The sequence below is a fragment of the Lissotriton helveticus genome, chromosome 9 (genome assembly GCF_964261635.1).
Source record: "Lissotriton helveticus chromosome 9, aLisHel1.1, whole genome shotgun sequence".
NCBI classification, from domain to species: domain Eukaryota; kingdom Metazoa; phylum Chordata; class Amphibia; order Caudata; family Salamandridae; genus Lissotriton; species Lissotriton helveticus.
The window spans coordinates 353,300,131-353,313,776 of record NC_136070.1 but is presented as its reverse complement, the minus strand read 5'-3'; the positions used below and the strand labels follow the sequence as shown (position 1 = coordinate 353,313,776).

Here is a 13,646-nt window from a genome sequence, read left to right as displayed (position 1 = left end):
TCGCAAATTAGGAATTTTTCCAAAGGTGCAGGGTTGTCTCAAGAACACCCTGCTGCACCCCTGAAAAAGAAATTTGGGGGCATATGGCGCACATAAATTTTAACAACATTCCTTTACCTCAAAAACGATTTTCAATTCATAATTTGAAAACACTGCCCACAGGGAAATTACTTAAAATGTCCTTAAGACACATGAAAGTGTTTTTTGATTGCCTTTCCAGCATGGTTGGGTCACTTTTAACATGGCTATGTAACACAAACATTTAAAATCCAAATTTGCCATGCACAGGTGGGAGCATATTTACAAGCAATTTGAGCCACAGAGAAAGGTCTTACATTAAAATGGGAAAAATAACATCAGGGACAGTCAATTGCCTTATAAAGAAGCATACACCATTATGTCCTTGTCATAAATTTAAAAACAATTCCTTTTCCCCAAAAACGATTTTCAAATCATAATTTCAAAACACTGCACATGGGAAAATTACTTAAAATGTCCTTAAGACACATAAAAGCGTTTTTTGATTGCCTTTGCAGCATGTTTGTATCACTTTTAACATGGCTATGTAACACAAACATTCAAAATCTAAATTTTCCATGCACAGGTGGGAGCATATTTACAAGCAATTTGCGCCACATAATTCATAATTTTCTCCTTAAAGCACACTATTCTCTATCTAAATTAAAGAAATATTTTCTCACCTTAGCAAATACTTTGAGTTTGAAAACAGTCTCAGAAACACACCAATTTGTCTTCAGCAGAGCAAAAGGTATGCACTCCAGAGTCTGCAGCTATCAAAAGCACAGAAATGCTGTAATTCTTCACACATATCTCTCATGTCACCCAATCAAAACTCTTCCCTCACTTTTTTCAAATGAAAACCCTTCCCCCCTCTGCCATTTCATGCCTTTTCTGCATGGCAACCACCTCTTGGAAGACTTCTGGTGTTTGCAATTTCACACAACAATGTTGCAATTGAACTCTGAACTCTCAGTGCACCTGCATATCCAGTGCATTCTTTCATTTAATGATTTTTTATTGACCATTCAAAATACATCTTTCAAATAACTCATCCATGCACCCTAACTTTCTGTTTTCAGCAATCAAAATCCACCAATCACTGTTACTGCTTCATGAACACAGAAACTTCACAGTTTTTTTCATTTTAAACTCTCATTTTTTCAACTGCCATTTCATTGCCACACTTCATCTGACTGCAGGAGAACCTTCTCTCACCATGTTTTCTGTCTGGATTGTTGGACATAGTTATATCCACTGGGCTCACAGGTATGCTGAGAACAGAAAATTACCTAACCTCAATTTACAAGATGTGGAAATTAAGTGGTTTGGCCACAGAGGATTAAAATGTCACCAATTGATACCATTGGTGAAAACCTTTATGCATTTGCCCAAACCTGACCTGTTAATTGTGCACTGTGGAGGTAATGATTTGGGCACTTTGACTGGGGTAGGTCTGGAAATGCTTTTAAAGGACACCTTTGAGCAATTAATGGCACTTTTTCCTCAGACTGCCTTGGTATATTCAAATATATGCCAAAGACAGAAATGGAGGTGGTCAAACCAATTTTGTCCACAAATTGAGAAGTCGAGGAAGCATGTAAACAAATCTGTTTCAGCTTACATGAGAGACCATGGAATGGGCTCCCTGTACAACAATAACTTGCGTTACTACATGCAAGATATCTACAGAGGAGATGGAGTTCACTTCTCAGATGAGGGCAACAGAATTTTCACTCTGAATTTAAGACTGTGCATTGGTACCTACTTATAAGTACATAAATGTACCATAAACCCAAAAGCTCTTCTCAGAGCTACCCTACATCTGATCACTCACAATTATTATTTTACTGTAACATTTTTCACTAATTTTCAACAAAGTACGCTCCCTGGGGCGCTACCCGGTACGCGAACCGGGAGCTAACCTCGCGAATTTTTTTTTAAAAATTGTTTTTTTTCGCACATATAAGCCTCCTCAGCCACCCTCACAAAACCTAGGGGGTCAAGATAAGTCTACCGTGCCCCCTTCTACCCATTCTGAACATTATTTGCCCTCCATTTTGTATCTTAATTCGACCGAAACACAAAATGGTGGACTCCCGTAACGCTTAAGGTACGCGAACTGGGGCGCTCAACGGTTCGCGTACCGGGTCGCTCCCTGGGAAGCGCACCATCAAAAAAGGTGGGAAAGTAGTTTACAGAAAAGCCACTGGAGACAATTTCACCAAATATAGATTAGCTCATACTACATACCAATCCCTACCATTTTCACAAATTTGATTGGAATTCCATTTAGCCATTTAGCCTGTAGACCTCTCTAAATACCCTGAGGTAAATTACTTCTCAAAACACATCTGAAGTGTTAGAATTGACAACCAATTAAAATGTTACTTTCATTTTCTACTTTTTTTACCTGACATTTGATTGGTTATGTACCTGAATATATATAAAAGAAGAGAATGAAACACAGCCATTTTGACTACTACTTCCTGGTGTACATTTCAATTGGATTTTCACTAATCACTTCAACTTCTTTCTAAAGGTAAGTTGTTATTTTAAAAACTGAACTATATTGTGCACTATAAGTTAATATGGTAAACTTTTTCTGATAGTTATATACTATCCCTCTGTAGTAGTTATAGATTTAGATAGACTTCTCTGTTATAGTTATGGATGGAGTTAGGCTTCTCTTTTATAATTATGAATTTACTTACGTTAAATCACATACACTTTTTTATATTCCTACTTCCACTCTGATACTATACACTGCCCAAAGATAAATTCTCTGTTAAAAAATGCCTATCTAAAATTAATCCCAACAGTGCCCTATCTCTACTAATATATATTTTTTTTATCCAAATTTCAGGCAACATGGAAGGCGAACAGAAAGTTTCATTTCAAATTGTCCTGCAAGAGAGCAGCCAAGAATTAATTGATCCAAATTATATAGAATTTATGGATGAAACTTGGGACCAAGAACTACTGCAATGTGTGCAAGCAGTGGATGACCTCCTTCAAAATGAGGACATTTTACACCCTCATAGATTACAAGCTATGTTCAATGAAAATGACGACATTTCAGACAGTGAAATGTTAGAAATGTTATTAAATTTTGAAACACAATCACAATAATAAATAATTGCTTAAAAAATAAAAAAAAATAAAAAATAATCAACAAAACCAACAATCAATTAACATACAGTATTTGAAAAGTCTATCATTCATTTTTCATTACAGTACGCTGCCCAGAACGCTTCCCGGTTCGCGGACCGGGCGCTACCCACGCAAAAAAAACAAAAACATTTTTTTGGTTTTTTTGCCCCGCGGGGCCCTTTTAAAACCTCCACATTAAACCTAGGGGGTCAGGGAGGATCTAGTATGCCCCCTTATGGTTATTTCCCCCTTTGTTTTGGCCTCCTCTTGTCTCTCAATCCTACCGAGAGACAAGATGGCGGCCGCTCCGGACTGTTTAGAATGTTGACAGACACCGGAGAGCCAATCAGCTTCGCTACGCGAAGTTCCGGTACGCTTAAGGTCCGCGGACCGGAGCGCTGCCCAGAGCGCGCTTACAGATATATATCTTTTTTTAAACGTTAATTTCTCAAAATCCACTGGAGCACATATATTGAGACCTACAAAAGGCACATCGGGCTACCAGTCCCTACAATTTTGCCAAGTTTCATGCAAATCCATTCAGCCGTTCGGGCTAAAAGTGAGGCCAACCGCCCTATGGAAAACTCAATGTTAAAAACACGTTTTGGGACCCCCCTTTTTTCTCGACCCCCCCTGGACGAACCCCCCCCAAATTTCCAGGGGCTGCTCAGAAACAAAATGTTCCATTTGCGCTCGTCTGATGCTACCCTTCTGTCCCAATCCCGTTTTAAATTGACCACGGTGGGGGGTCGTGCTTTTTCTAACACACTCCCAGCCCTGTGGAACAAATTGGCTCCAGAGCTTAGGAAGGAAAGTAATCTATTATCCTTCAGGAGGAAATTAAAAACTGTACTCTTCAAGCAAGCATGGAGCAGTTCCTAGGTGCAGAAATGGGATCAGTGAATGCTATACCTTATCATGTATATCTGGACAAACAGCGCTTAGAGACCCCGGTGGTTATAACGCGCTATATAAGTTAAATAAATAAATAAAATAAATAAATAAATTTTCCAGAAAATTTCAGCCAATTCCGTCCACAAACGCCAAAGTTATTAGACATAGAATTTTCAAAAATCCCATAGAGAAAAAATCCTAACAATATATACCTACTGGCGACCGCCAGTAGGTAATATATATATATATATATATATATATATATATATATATATATATATATAATATATATATTCATATATATATATATATATATATATTTAACATATACACAAATCGTTTAATTTAATATCTTTCAATCATTAATAAATAATATTTGTATATTCTTTATTTTTAACAGTGTATTTATTTTTAACTTACTATTTAAAAAAATATACATTATGTTTACAATTAACTTAATTATATTTATTTTCTGTCAATGTAATTATATTTTAAACCTTTCATCCCTGAGCTGTAAAAACTCCATACCACTGCTGCATCTGTGAATTCTAAAAAATCCATACTCTCTCTACCCACTACCCCTTCCTGAGCCCTAAATACTCTGTTCTACCTTTATATTAAGCATGGGCGTAAAATCCGTTACGCTCGCGGATTTTTCGTATTTTCGGAGAATCCGCAATCCGCGAACTCTCGCGGATGTGGCGAGAATACGCAAATCCGCGCGAAGCGGATTTTTTGTTTGTGTTCGCACTGCTTGCGGTCAATCTCGCAACAATCTCGCACTCGCAAAAGTACAAAAATTACAAGGGGAGGGGTAAAGGAAGTGGCCCAGTCTCCAACTTCCTGTTCCTGTCCAGCAAGCTCCTCCCATAGGGGTGGGGTGAAGGAAGTGCCCCAGTCTCCAACTTCCTGTTCCTGTCCAGCAAGCTCCTCCATTTCCTGGCCACTTTGATTTCGATCTTGACTGGGAAGGATTACTTTTTGTGGTTGCTGCTGGATATTTGGATTTGAGGCCTTTTGGATTACTTTTGGATTCGAAATTTGATTTCACAAACAAGTAAGTTGATGTTGTTTGTTTGTGGTGATTTTTTTGTGTGTTGCTTTTTTTTCGACTTTTTTGGGGGGAAAATCTGCAAGTTCGCGAGCTGAGGATGTTTTTGCTTGTGTTCGCACTGCTTGTGTCCCGCGCAGCAACAATCTCGCACTCGCGAAATTGTAAAAATTACAATTCTGCACATGAATTGAAAACCACCAGGCTTAGTTATGGGTGCATGCATGATACAACTGTTTTGTTGAATTTTTTTTAACATGATTCTGGCCAGGGCATGGATGGCATTGGATTGTGGTGATCTTTGTGTGTTTTACGACTTTTTGGGGTGGTGTTGGGGGCTTGCTATGTGGGTGGGGGCCATTTTATTGCCTGGTCCCGTGTGGGTGGGGGTCTAGGGGCCATTTTTAAGCCAGTTTGTGTGCTTTGTGCCATAGGCCTGCACCCAGTGTGCTCTGATGTCATCCATTATGCCCAGGGGGCCCAGAATCGGTCTGTTCGCGGATTTTGCTGGTTTTTCGCCACGTTCGCGCCGTGAAGCAACAATCTCGCATTCGCGAAATTGTGAAAATTGCAATTTTGCACCGGAAAACCACCAGCAGGCAGCATAAGCCTTCTGAAACTTGATGGATGGCATTGGATTGTGGTGATTTGATTTGTGTTGTGTTTTTTCACTTTTTGGAGTAGGGGTTGGGGGCTGGCTATGTTGGTGGTGGCCATTTTGAGGCATGGTCCTGGCCATGTGGATGGGGGGGTCAAGCGGCCATTTTGAAGGCAGGCAGTGAGCTTTGAGACATAGGCCTGCACCCATTGTGCCTTGCTTTCACCCATTGTGCCCAGGCGGAGTCAGGGGTACATGAAAGTACAACCCTCTCTGTGTGTGCTCTCTTGGATCAATGTTAAATTCCTGTTTCTCAAAAATTTAGCAAATCCTAATTTTGAAATTTCCATATTGTGTGGTGTGCACGTGTGTATTCATAAATGCCTACTTGCAAACTGTTTATTGAAGCGCTACATATGCAACATATATTTACTGATGTTCCTCTGTCTTCGTTTGCTTTTAGGTGCACAAAACTCCGCATCATCGTTGAGCATCAGTGCCAGGAAGAAGTCCTGCTGCGGGCTGTTGTTCCGACATCTGAAGAAGATGGCTCCAAAAAGAGGTGCCCGTAGGCCCTCTTGCAAGAAAGATGTCTCTACTAAGGAGAAGAAGAAGCAAGTGGCACCACTTACCAAGGAGACTGGTGGCTCAACCAATAAATTTTTTGGGGAAAAACAACAAAAAAAACAAATGCCCACCATGAGTGCTGCACAGGTAGCCTGTTTAGTTGTTGAATCACCAACGACCAGTGATGTTGGTTCATCGCAAGAAAGTAGCAGCACACCATCAACACAGGTTGTAACTCATCTCACAAGTACTATTCAACAACCAAAGCCGCAACAACAACTGCATGGGCTACTAGTACAAGCAGAAGTACATGCGCAAGGAGCTGTCCGAGAAGGAGCTGTCCGAGAAGGAGCTGTCCGAGAAGGAGCTGGCTGTGAAGGAGCTGGCTGTGAAGGAGCTGGCCGAGAAGGAGCTGGCCGAGAAGGAGCTGGCCGAGAAGGAGAAGGCCGAGAAGGAGAAGGCCGAGAAGGAGAAGGAGAAGGCCGAGAAGGAGAAGGCCGAGAAGGAGAAGGCCGAGAAGGAGAAGGCCGAGAAGGAGAAGGCCGAGAAGGAGAAGGCCGAGAAGGAGAAGACCGAGAAGGAGAGGTCCATGGAGACTTGCAAGTAGAGGTCAGTGAAGATGCCCATGTAGCGGCGCATGGAGCGGTGCAAGTGCCCACAATGGTTGTTCTTCCAGAAGTAGGGGCACAGGAGGAAATTGACTTTGGAGCCGGGGTATCATGTCAGGAAGACGAAGCCACTCCTCCTGATGATTCATTTTCTCCCAGCTCCCCAGCAAGGAAAAGATCAAGGAGGGTGTGTAGAAGTTCCTCTTCAAGCCCCGCTCCATCAGATGATGATCTGGATCTAGATTGGCAACCATCTCTGACGTCTGAGAGGGAGGCACACCATGAGCTGCGAAAGGTATCAAATGTTAAAAGGAAGGGCCCCGGAAAGCTCATACTTATGGATCCGAACATCGGACTTGATGAAGTGGTGCATTCTGATGTTGTTGAACAGGATGACAGCAATGACCTAGTCATCACACATGTCAGTCCAGCCACACCGGCCATGCAGCAGACAGACATTTATACCCTATCCCGACGTCATGCTGAGCGTGACCCTGGCGACGTGCCACTGGTAGCACCACCAACGCAGTCAAGTAGTACAACAAGTTCAACAAAACCTACAGCTCCCATATTTTCTCCCCAGAGGGGGACTCCATCCAGCTCGACTCCCTCAAGTAAGGTTGCTGCAATAATTGCACAACCCAGTAGATGTCTGCAAGGCTCATCCACCACTGCTTCATCTGGCATTGGCAGCAGTATCACCTCGTGCGGCAAAACCAGAAGTTTCCAGTCCCCAGTTTGGAACTTTTTTAGTGTCCATGAAAAGAATGATAACATAGCCGTGTGTTGCATTTGTAAGACTAGCGTTAGCCGTGGTAAGACTGGTACCAACTATGGAACCGGAGGCCAGATAGGTCATCTTGAAAGAAAGCACGCTGTCGAATGGTTTCCGCACCTAGCAAACGTCAAGGGAAACGATCCCAAAGGGCAAGTGGCCAAAATATACCCATACTAGGTGCTTCATCTGAAGATGACGGGGAGGTAGAAGAAGCGTCAGACATGTGTCCGGTTGCACCCAGTACCCCTGGCAGCACCACACCCTCCGGAACACATAGAAGGCACACTGAGAGTCTGGGAGACACACCAATGCGGAAAATGTCAACACTGATCAGAAGTGGGTCGAAGAAGGCATCAGCATCATCCCCTAAATTTGTCCAGCGCACCATTTCAGCCATGTTCTCCTCAGATGTGCAATTTCTACGCAACCACCCAACTGTACGCCTGTATAACACTAAGCTGGCTAAAATGCTAGCGGTGGACCTTCTCCCTTTTTTGTTTGTCGAAGGTGTGGGTTTCCTTGAACTCGTGGCAACACTGGCCCCTAAATGGAAGGTTCCTAGCCGGTTCTATTTTGCCAGGGTTGCTGTTCCAGCACTACATAAAGAGGTGCTTGAGTTGGTGGGGGCAGCTTTGCAGAAGAGTGCTGTTCACACTATACACCTGACAACAGACATGTGGACCAGTTGCCAAGCCCTTGATTACATGTGCATCACTGCACACTGGGTCTCTTTTTCAGGGGTTATAAAACAGATAAATGCAGGTGGTGACTTGGTCGAGATTTTTAAGGGTGCTCGTAAACATGCAACATTAGCCATGTTTGGCATGGAGAAAAGTCATACTGCAGTCAACATTTTGGCTGACTTTAACAAAAAGGTCTCGCAATGGCTGCCCCCAAGAAATTGCAAGGTTGGTTATGTTTCTACAGATAATGGCAGCAATGTAGTTAGGGCCATGGAGGACGGTTTCTATTTCAGAGTGCCGTGTTTGGCGCACTGTATCGACCTTGTTGTGCAAATTTTTGGAAAAAAGAACTTGCAGTCGACAAAACACTGACCATCTGCAAAAGAATATGCACACATTTCAACCATTCTTTTAAGGCCCGGAAGGAGCTGAGGCGCAAGCAAAATGAACGTAGAATGCCAGTGAAAGCACTTATCCAGGAGGTGGCAACACGTTGGAACTCAACCTTCTACATGCTTGAGCGTCGGCATGAGCTGTTTCCAGTAGTCAATGAGTATTTCTACAACCTGGGTGGTGATACAACAGAAATGATGCTAGCGGTGGAGCAATGGCAGCTAGTTAAAAGCCTAACAGACATGCTTCGTCCTTTTGAGGTCTTCACGCGTGATGTCAGCAGGGAGGACTGTTCTTTGAGCAAAGCTATCCCATTGTTGCTGAAGCTCGAGCACCAAGTCAAGGTGGTGTCTTCACAATTAAAGGACGTTGGAAAGAACGAAGCACATGAGTTGGCGCAGAGATTATTACAACGCCTAGTTAGCAATGAACGGCTTGTAAAAATCAAGAAACAACAGCACTACATTTGTGCTACTATTCTGGATCCACGTTACAAAAAGCCATTGTTTGGCAAAGTAATAATTCCTTTTGAAACATCGGATGTTACAGAGTACAAAGGTTGGCTAGCTCAGTCAGCCATTCGTTTTGAAAGAGAGCGGAAGGAAACTGTAGGAGAAGACAGTACTACTAGTGAATCAGCAGGCCATCAGGCGTCCCAAAAAGCACTTCTGCATCTGTGCCTGTGGCAGAAGTGAGTGTCTTTTCCTCTGAGCCGTTAACCACACCAGCAACCGTATCATCTGCACCAGGCCCAGGCGATATGTCTGAAGCGGGTTGGCTAACTCAGCTAGGGTTTCCTTGTCCTAGAAAGGACACAGAAGTGCAAAGTACAGGAATCCGGGAGGACATTCTTTCAATGGTGCAGACCTATCTGGATGACTCAACAGAGGTCAATATTACTGAGGACCCATTGGCGTATTGGCATGGGAAAAGAAAAATATGGCGAGAGCTCACCAACCTGGCTATCAATTACTTGTCTTGCCCACTCGCAAGCGTGTCCTCAGAACGTGTTTTTAGTTCTGCTGGTGGCATTGTGACTTCCAAAAGGTCCCGCCTCTTGCCCGCAAATGTGGAGCGGCTCACCTTGATAAAGATGAACCAGCACTTCATACCACCAGATTACAGAGTACCAGAATCCACGCAGGAAGAAGAGGACACCGACCTACCTGAGGAAAGTTCTCCTCAGTTACTAGAAGTAACCCCGACTGATGATTTAGCAGAGTATGAGGACGAGTTCTGCTTCCCTGACAGCGAGTTCTGAAAACGAGTCAATCATTCATTAATTGTAAATTTAGTCCTCCCTATTCACTTTTATTCCTGTGTGTCTGTCTTTCTTTAGCAAGTGCTTCATCACATTCCCAACAAAACTGTAATCAACCAATAAAACAACAAGCCCATCAACAGAACTGTCTTGATTTTGATGCCGCAGCATTCCTCAGGTTCACAACAGTTAGTTGACAAGAACTCAGTCCTGGTCGTCTATCCTGAGTCCTCCTCCTCCAGACTCACCCTATCCATTACCCATAATGCTGATGCCTGGATTCTGCACAATGAAGAAACTTACGTTGACGAGTCCCCTAATGCCTTAGGACACTGTGAGTTCCAGGTGGAGCCAGCCCTCAAACACAAATTACAGGTAAGATAAGCGTTTGGATGGGAGGTAGTATAATGGAGTGTTCGGAGAGGCGAGAGAGTGACAGTGGTACTAGCAGTAAAGTCCTAGGGCTCTTGAATTAACAAAGTCTGTGACAGGCATTTACTTTGGAAAACATTTGGCCTATTACACGTGAACGTTTAGGCGTTATTATTGCTCGCTTGCCTGTCTCAGGGGTGCTGTCTGTGGGGCTTCTAGGTTTTTGGGTTGTGTGAGCCCCGCTGCCACATTTCTAATGTTGATTGCTTTTGTTTTGCAGAAAATCCACGCCGGGAAACTCCAGTTGGGGCCCTGCTGCAGAACGCCTTAGGACACTGTGAATTCCAGGTGGAGCCAGCCCTCAAATACTAATTACAGGTAAGATAAGCGTTTGGATGGGAGGTAGTATAATGGAGTGTTCGGAGAGGCGAGAGAGTGACAGTGGTACTAGCAGTAAAGTCCTAGGGCTCTTGAATTAACAAAGTCTGTGACAGGCATTTACTTTGGAAAACATTTGGCCTATTACACATGAACGTTTAGGCGTTATTATTGCTCGCTTGCCTGTCTCAGGGGTGCTGTCTGTGGGGCTTCTAGGTTTTTGGGTTGTGTGAGCACCGCTGCCACATTTCTAATGTTGATTGCTTTTGTTTTACAGAAAATCCACGCCGGGAAACTCCAGTTGGGGCCCTGCTGCAGAACGCCTTAGGACACTGTGAATTCCAGGTGGAGCCAGCCCTCAAACACAAATTACAGGTAAGATAAGCGTTTGGATGGGAGGTAGTATAATGGAGTATTCGGAGAGGCGAGAGAGTGACAGTGGTACTAGCAGTAAAGTCCTAGGGCTCTTGAATTAACAAACTCTGTGACAGGCATTTACTTCGGAAAACATTTGGCCTATTACACGTGAACCAACACGATGACAGTGTTCAGTAAAACGAACTTACTGCAAAACCACCACCCACCAGGCTCAAAAGTAGTAAAAAAACAGGTATGCTCAGATAAAGTTTGAAAAAGTATATTTATATCCCTAACAAAATAATCTCCCGCAAGACCCTCCCTAACCCCAAATAAATAGTCCATCAAAAGTCCCCAAAAAACCCAACTCCCAATTCCCACCCCCCAAAAGTCTATAAAAAAGGGGCAAGGGACACTCTACGGATGCAGGTTGTTCACTTTGGCCTCCAGGGCATCATGCCTTAGGGCCAGGGCATCGTACTCCTCCCGGAGCATGGCGTGATCTAAGCGGAGGCCCTCCATCACCTTTTTGTACTCCTCCCATTTCTTGACCTCCGCCTCCAGGTTGGACACTCTGCGGAGTGCACGGCGCAAGCGAGCCTTTACAGTACTGTGAGGAGGTGCAGCCTTTGCTGCTCGGCGGTGGCGTCTTCCAGCACGGCTCTGGTTGGCTGGAGCACTGCGCTTACAGGCAGAACGTGGGGTCACGGAGGAGGATGCAGAAGATGTAACATTTGATGCACTTGAGTGCGTGTCGTCCCCCTCCATTTCCACCAGCCAGCAATATTGCGCAACAGTGGCATCCAGCCTCCGTTGCCGGGCCAGTACAGCCAGCATACTCCTGCTCGGTTTTGCAGTTTTAGTATTACCAACTATATGAAGAAAGAAAGACATAATCTGTAACGAATGCTCTTTAAAAATATGATTAACACAAAATGATTCAGCAGGAAGTTGTGTCACAGTACAACTAGCAACTAGCCAGCGCAGTACAAATCTATTCAGGCCAGTATCATGGGCGTCTGCATGGAGGGGCAAGGTGGGGCGCTTATGGTTTGGTGCTCTTTCATATGAAAGAGATCTGGCAGAAGTGAGTGACTTTTCCTCTGAGCCGTTAACCACACCAGCAACCGTATCATCTGCACCAGGCCCAGGCGATATGTCTGTTTCCCCCTCTCTCTCTCTCTCTCTGTCTCCCTCTTTCTGTCTCCCTGTGTCTCCCTCTACCTCGCTGTCTCTCTCTCTCTGTCTCCCTTCCTCACCCTCCCTCTGGCTCCCTCCCTCTCTCTCTCTCTCCTTCTGTCTTCCTCTCTCTCTGCCTCTATCTGTCTGTCAGTCCCAGCCTGCTGTAATTACCATATTGTAATTTGTCACTGGGCCAGCACTGGATACACATCATATGCTATCTAAGAGTCAGATAGTACCATGATCCAGCTTACCTGTACTCGCCACCACCACTGCCTGCTTCCTCACAGTCTGATTGTCCGCTGGCGCCGCATCCTCCACAGAGTACTCCTCAGACTCGGAGTCGATCACGATCACGTCCGAGCTGGCCCCGCCACCAGATGTTCCACCTAAAAAATATATTTAAGACTGTTAGATTACACCACTCACTAGTATTTGGTTTAGGAAGGAAGAAATTTGAAAACAACAGAAAAAATAATTGACTGTCTACTCTAGTCTAAAGTAAAAATGTCCCTCCTTCCAGGGAAGGCTGTTGTCTTGCTGCTTTTTTTGTCACAATTGATGAATGCTTGCTTAATTTTAACACACACCATTTTTCTCTGAACAGACAGACGCTGGACTTCTACGGACAAGAGCAACATCAACTAAACCAGGTGAAAGCTCGGCTCGACCACAAGAAATGTGTTCCAACTTCCATTACTCATCAACTCAGCACCAAGCACTTTTCCTTTTCCAGCTAACTTTATTTTAATATATGTGTTTACTTTTACTTTTAATAAAGCTTTTAAACTTGAATAGACTCTGCGGTTTTTGGTCCTCCAGACTAGAGTGACTGAGCGAAAGGTTTTGTAATTTTTGCAAGGAGGAGTCCATGCCGCTGACACTACCAGGTTTATACAGTGTGCCAAACACACCACTCTGAAATATTATGACTCTGGTCTTTGGTGTCCATACTTTGGTTTGTGGAGAATTGTCCCTGCAACAGTAGTATTATTGCTTTTGCTCCTATCTAAACACTGTTTCGAAAAAATTAAATTAGGAACGCTTGGACAACAATAGGTCCTCTATATTTAAATGAAAACTTACTGGGGCCAGCAAAGGAGCACTCGCCGCCCTGGCCTGCATCCTCCTCCTCCTTTGGAGCCACTGCATCCACTGTTTCTGTCCGCTTGCCCCTGGGCGGACCTGACGTACAACATGAAAGAAAGAACAGAAAAAATTGATGATTGCTGCGTGTCGATGTCCTTGTCAACCAAATCAAACATTTAGAAAGAACAAGAACCAACTATTTCAGCCAAAAAGAGGGCTACAAAGGAAGGACTGCATCTGAGCCTCTACTCTAGGGGCAGATTT

General features: G+C 43.8%; 1 long non-coding RNA gene across 2 annotated transcripts; it reads left to right on the top strand.

The window, feature by feature from the left end:
- Nucleotides 1-10,132: 10,132 nt before the first annotated feature.
- Nucleotides 10,133-13,069, top strand: LOC144782750 (uncharacterized). 2 transcript variants are annotated; one of them, XR_013601240.1, is made up of 4 exons: nt 10,133-10,379; nt 10,657-10,754; nt 11,032-11,129; nt 12,901-13,069. It is a non-coding gene; the product is annotated as an uncharacterized LOC144782750 (long non-coding RNA). The 2 variants fall into 2 exon arrangements; XR_013601241.1 differs by lacking the exon at nt 10,657-10,754.
- The last annotated feature ends 577 nt before the right edge of the window (nt 13,070-13,646 follow it).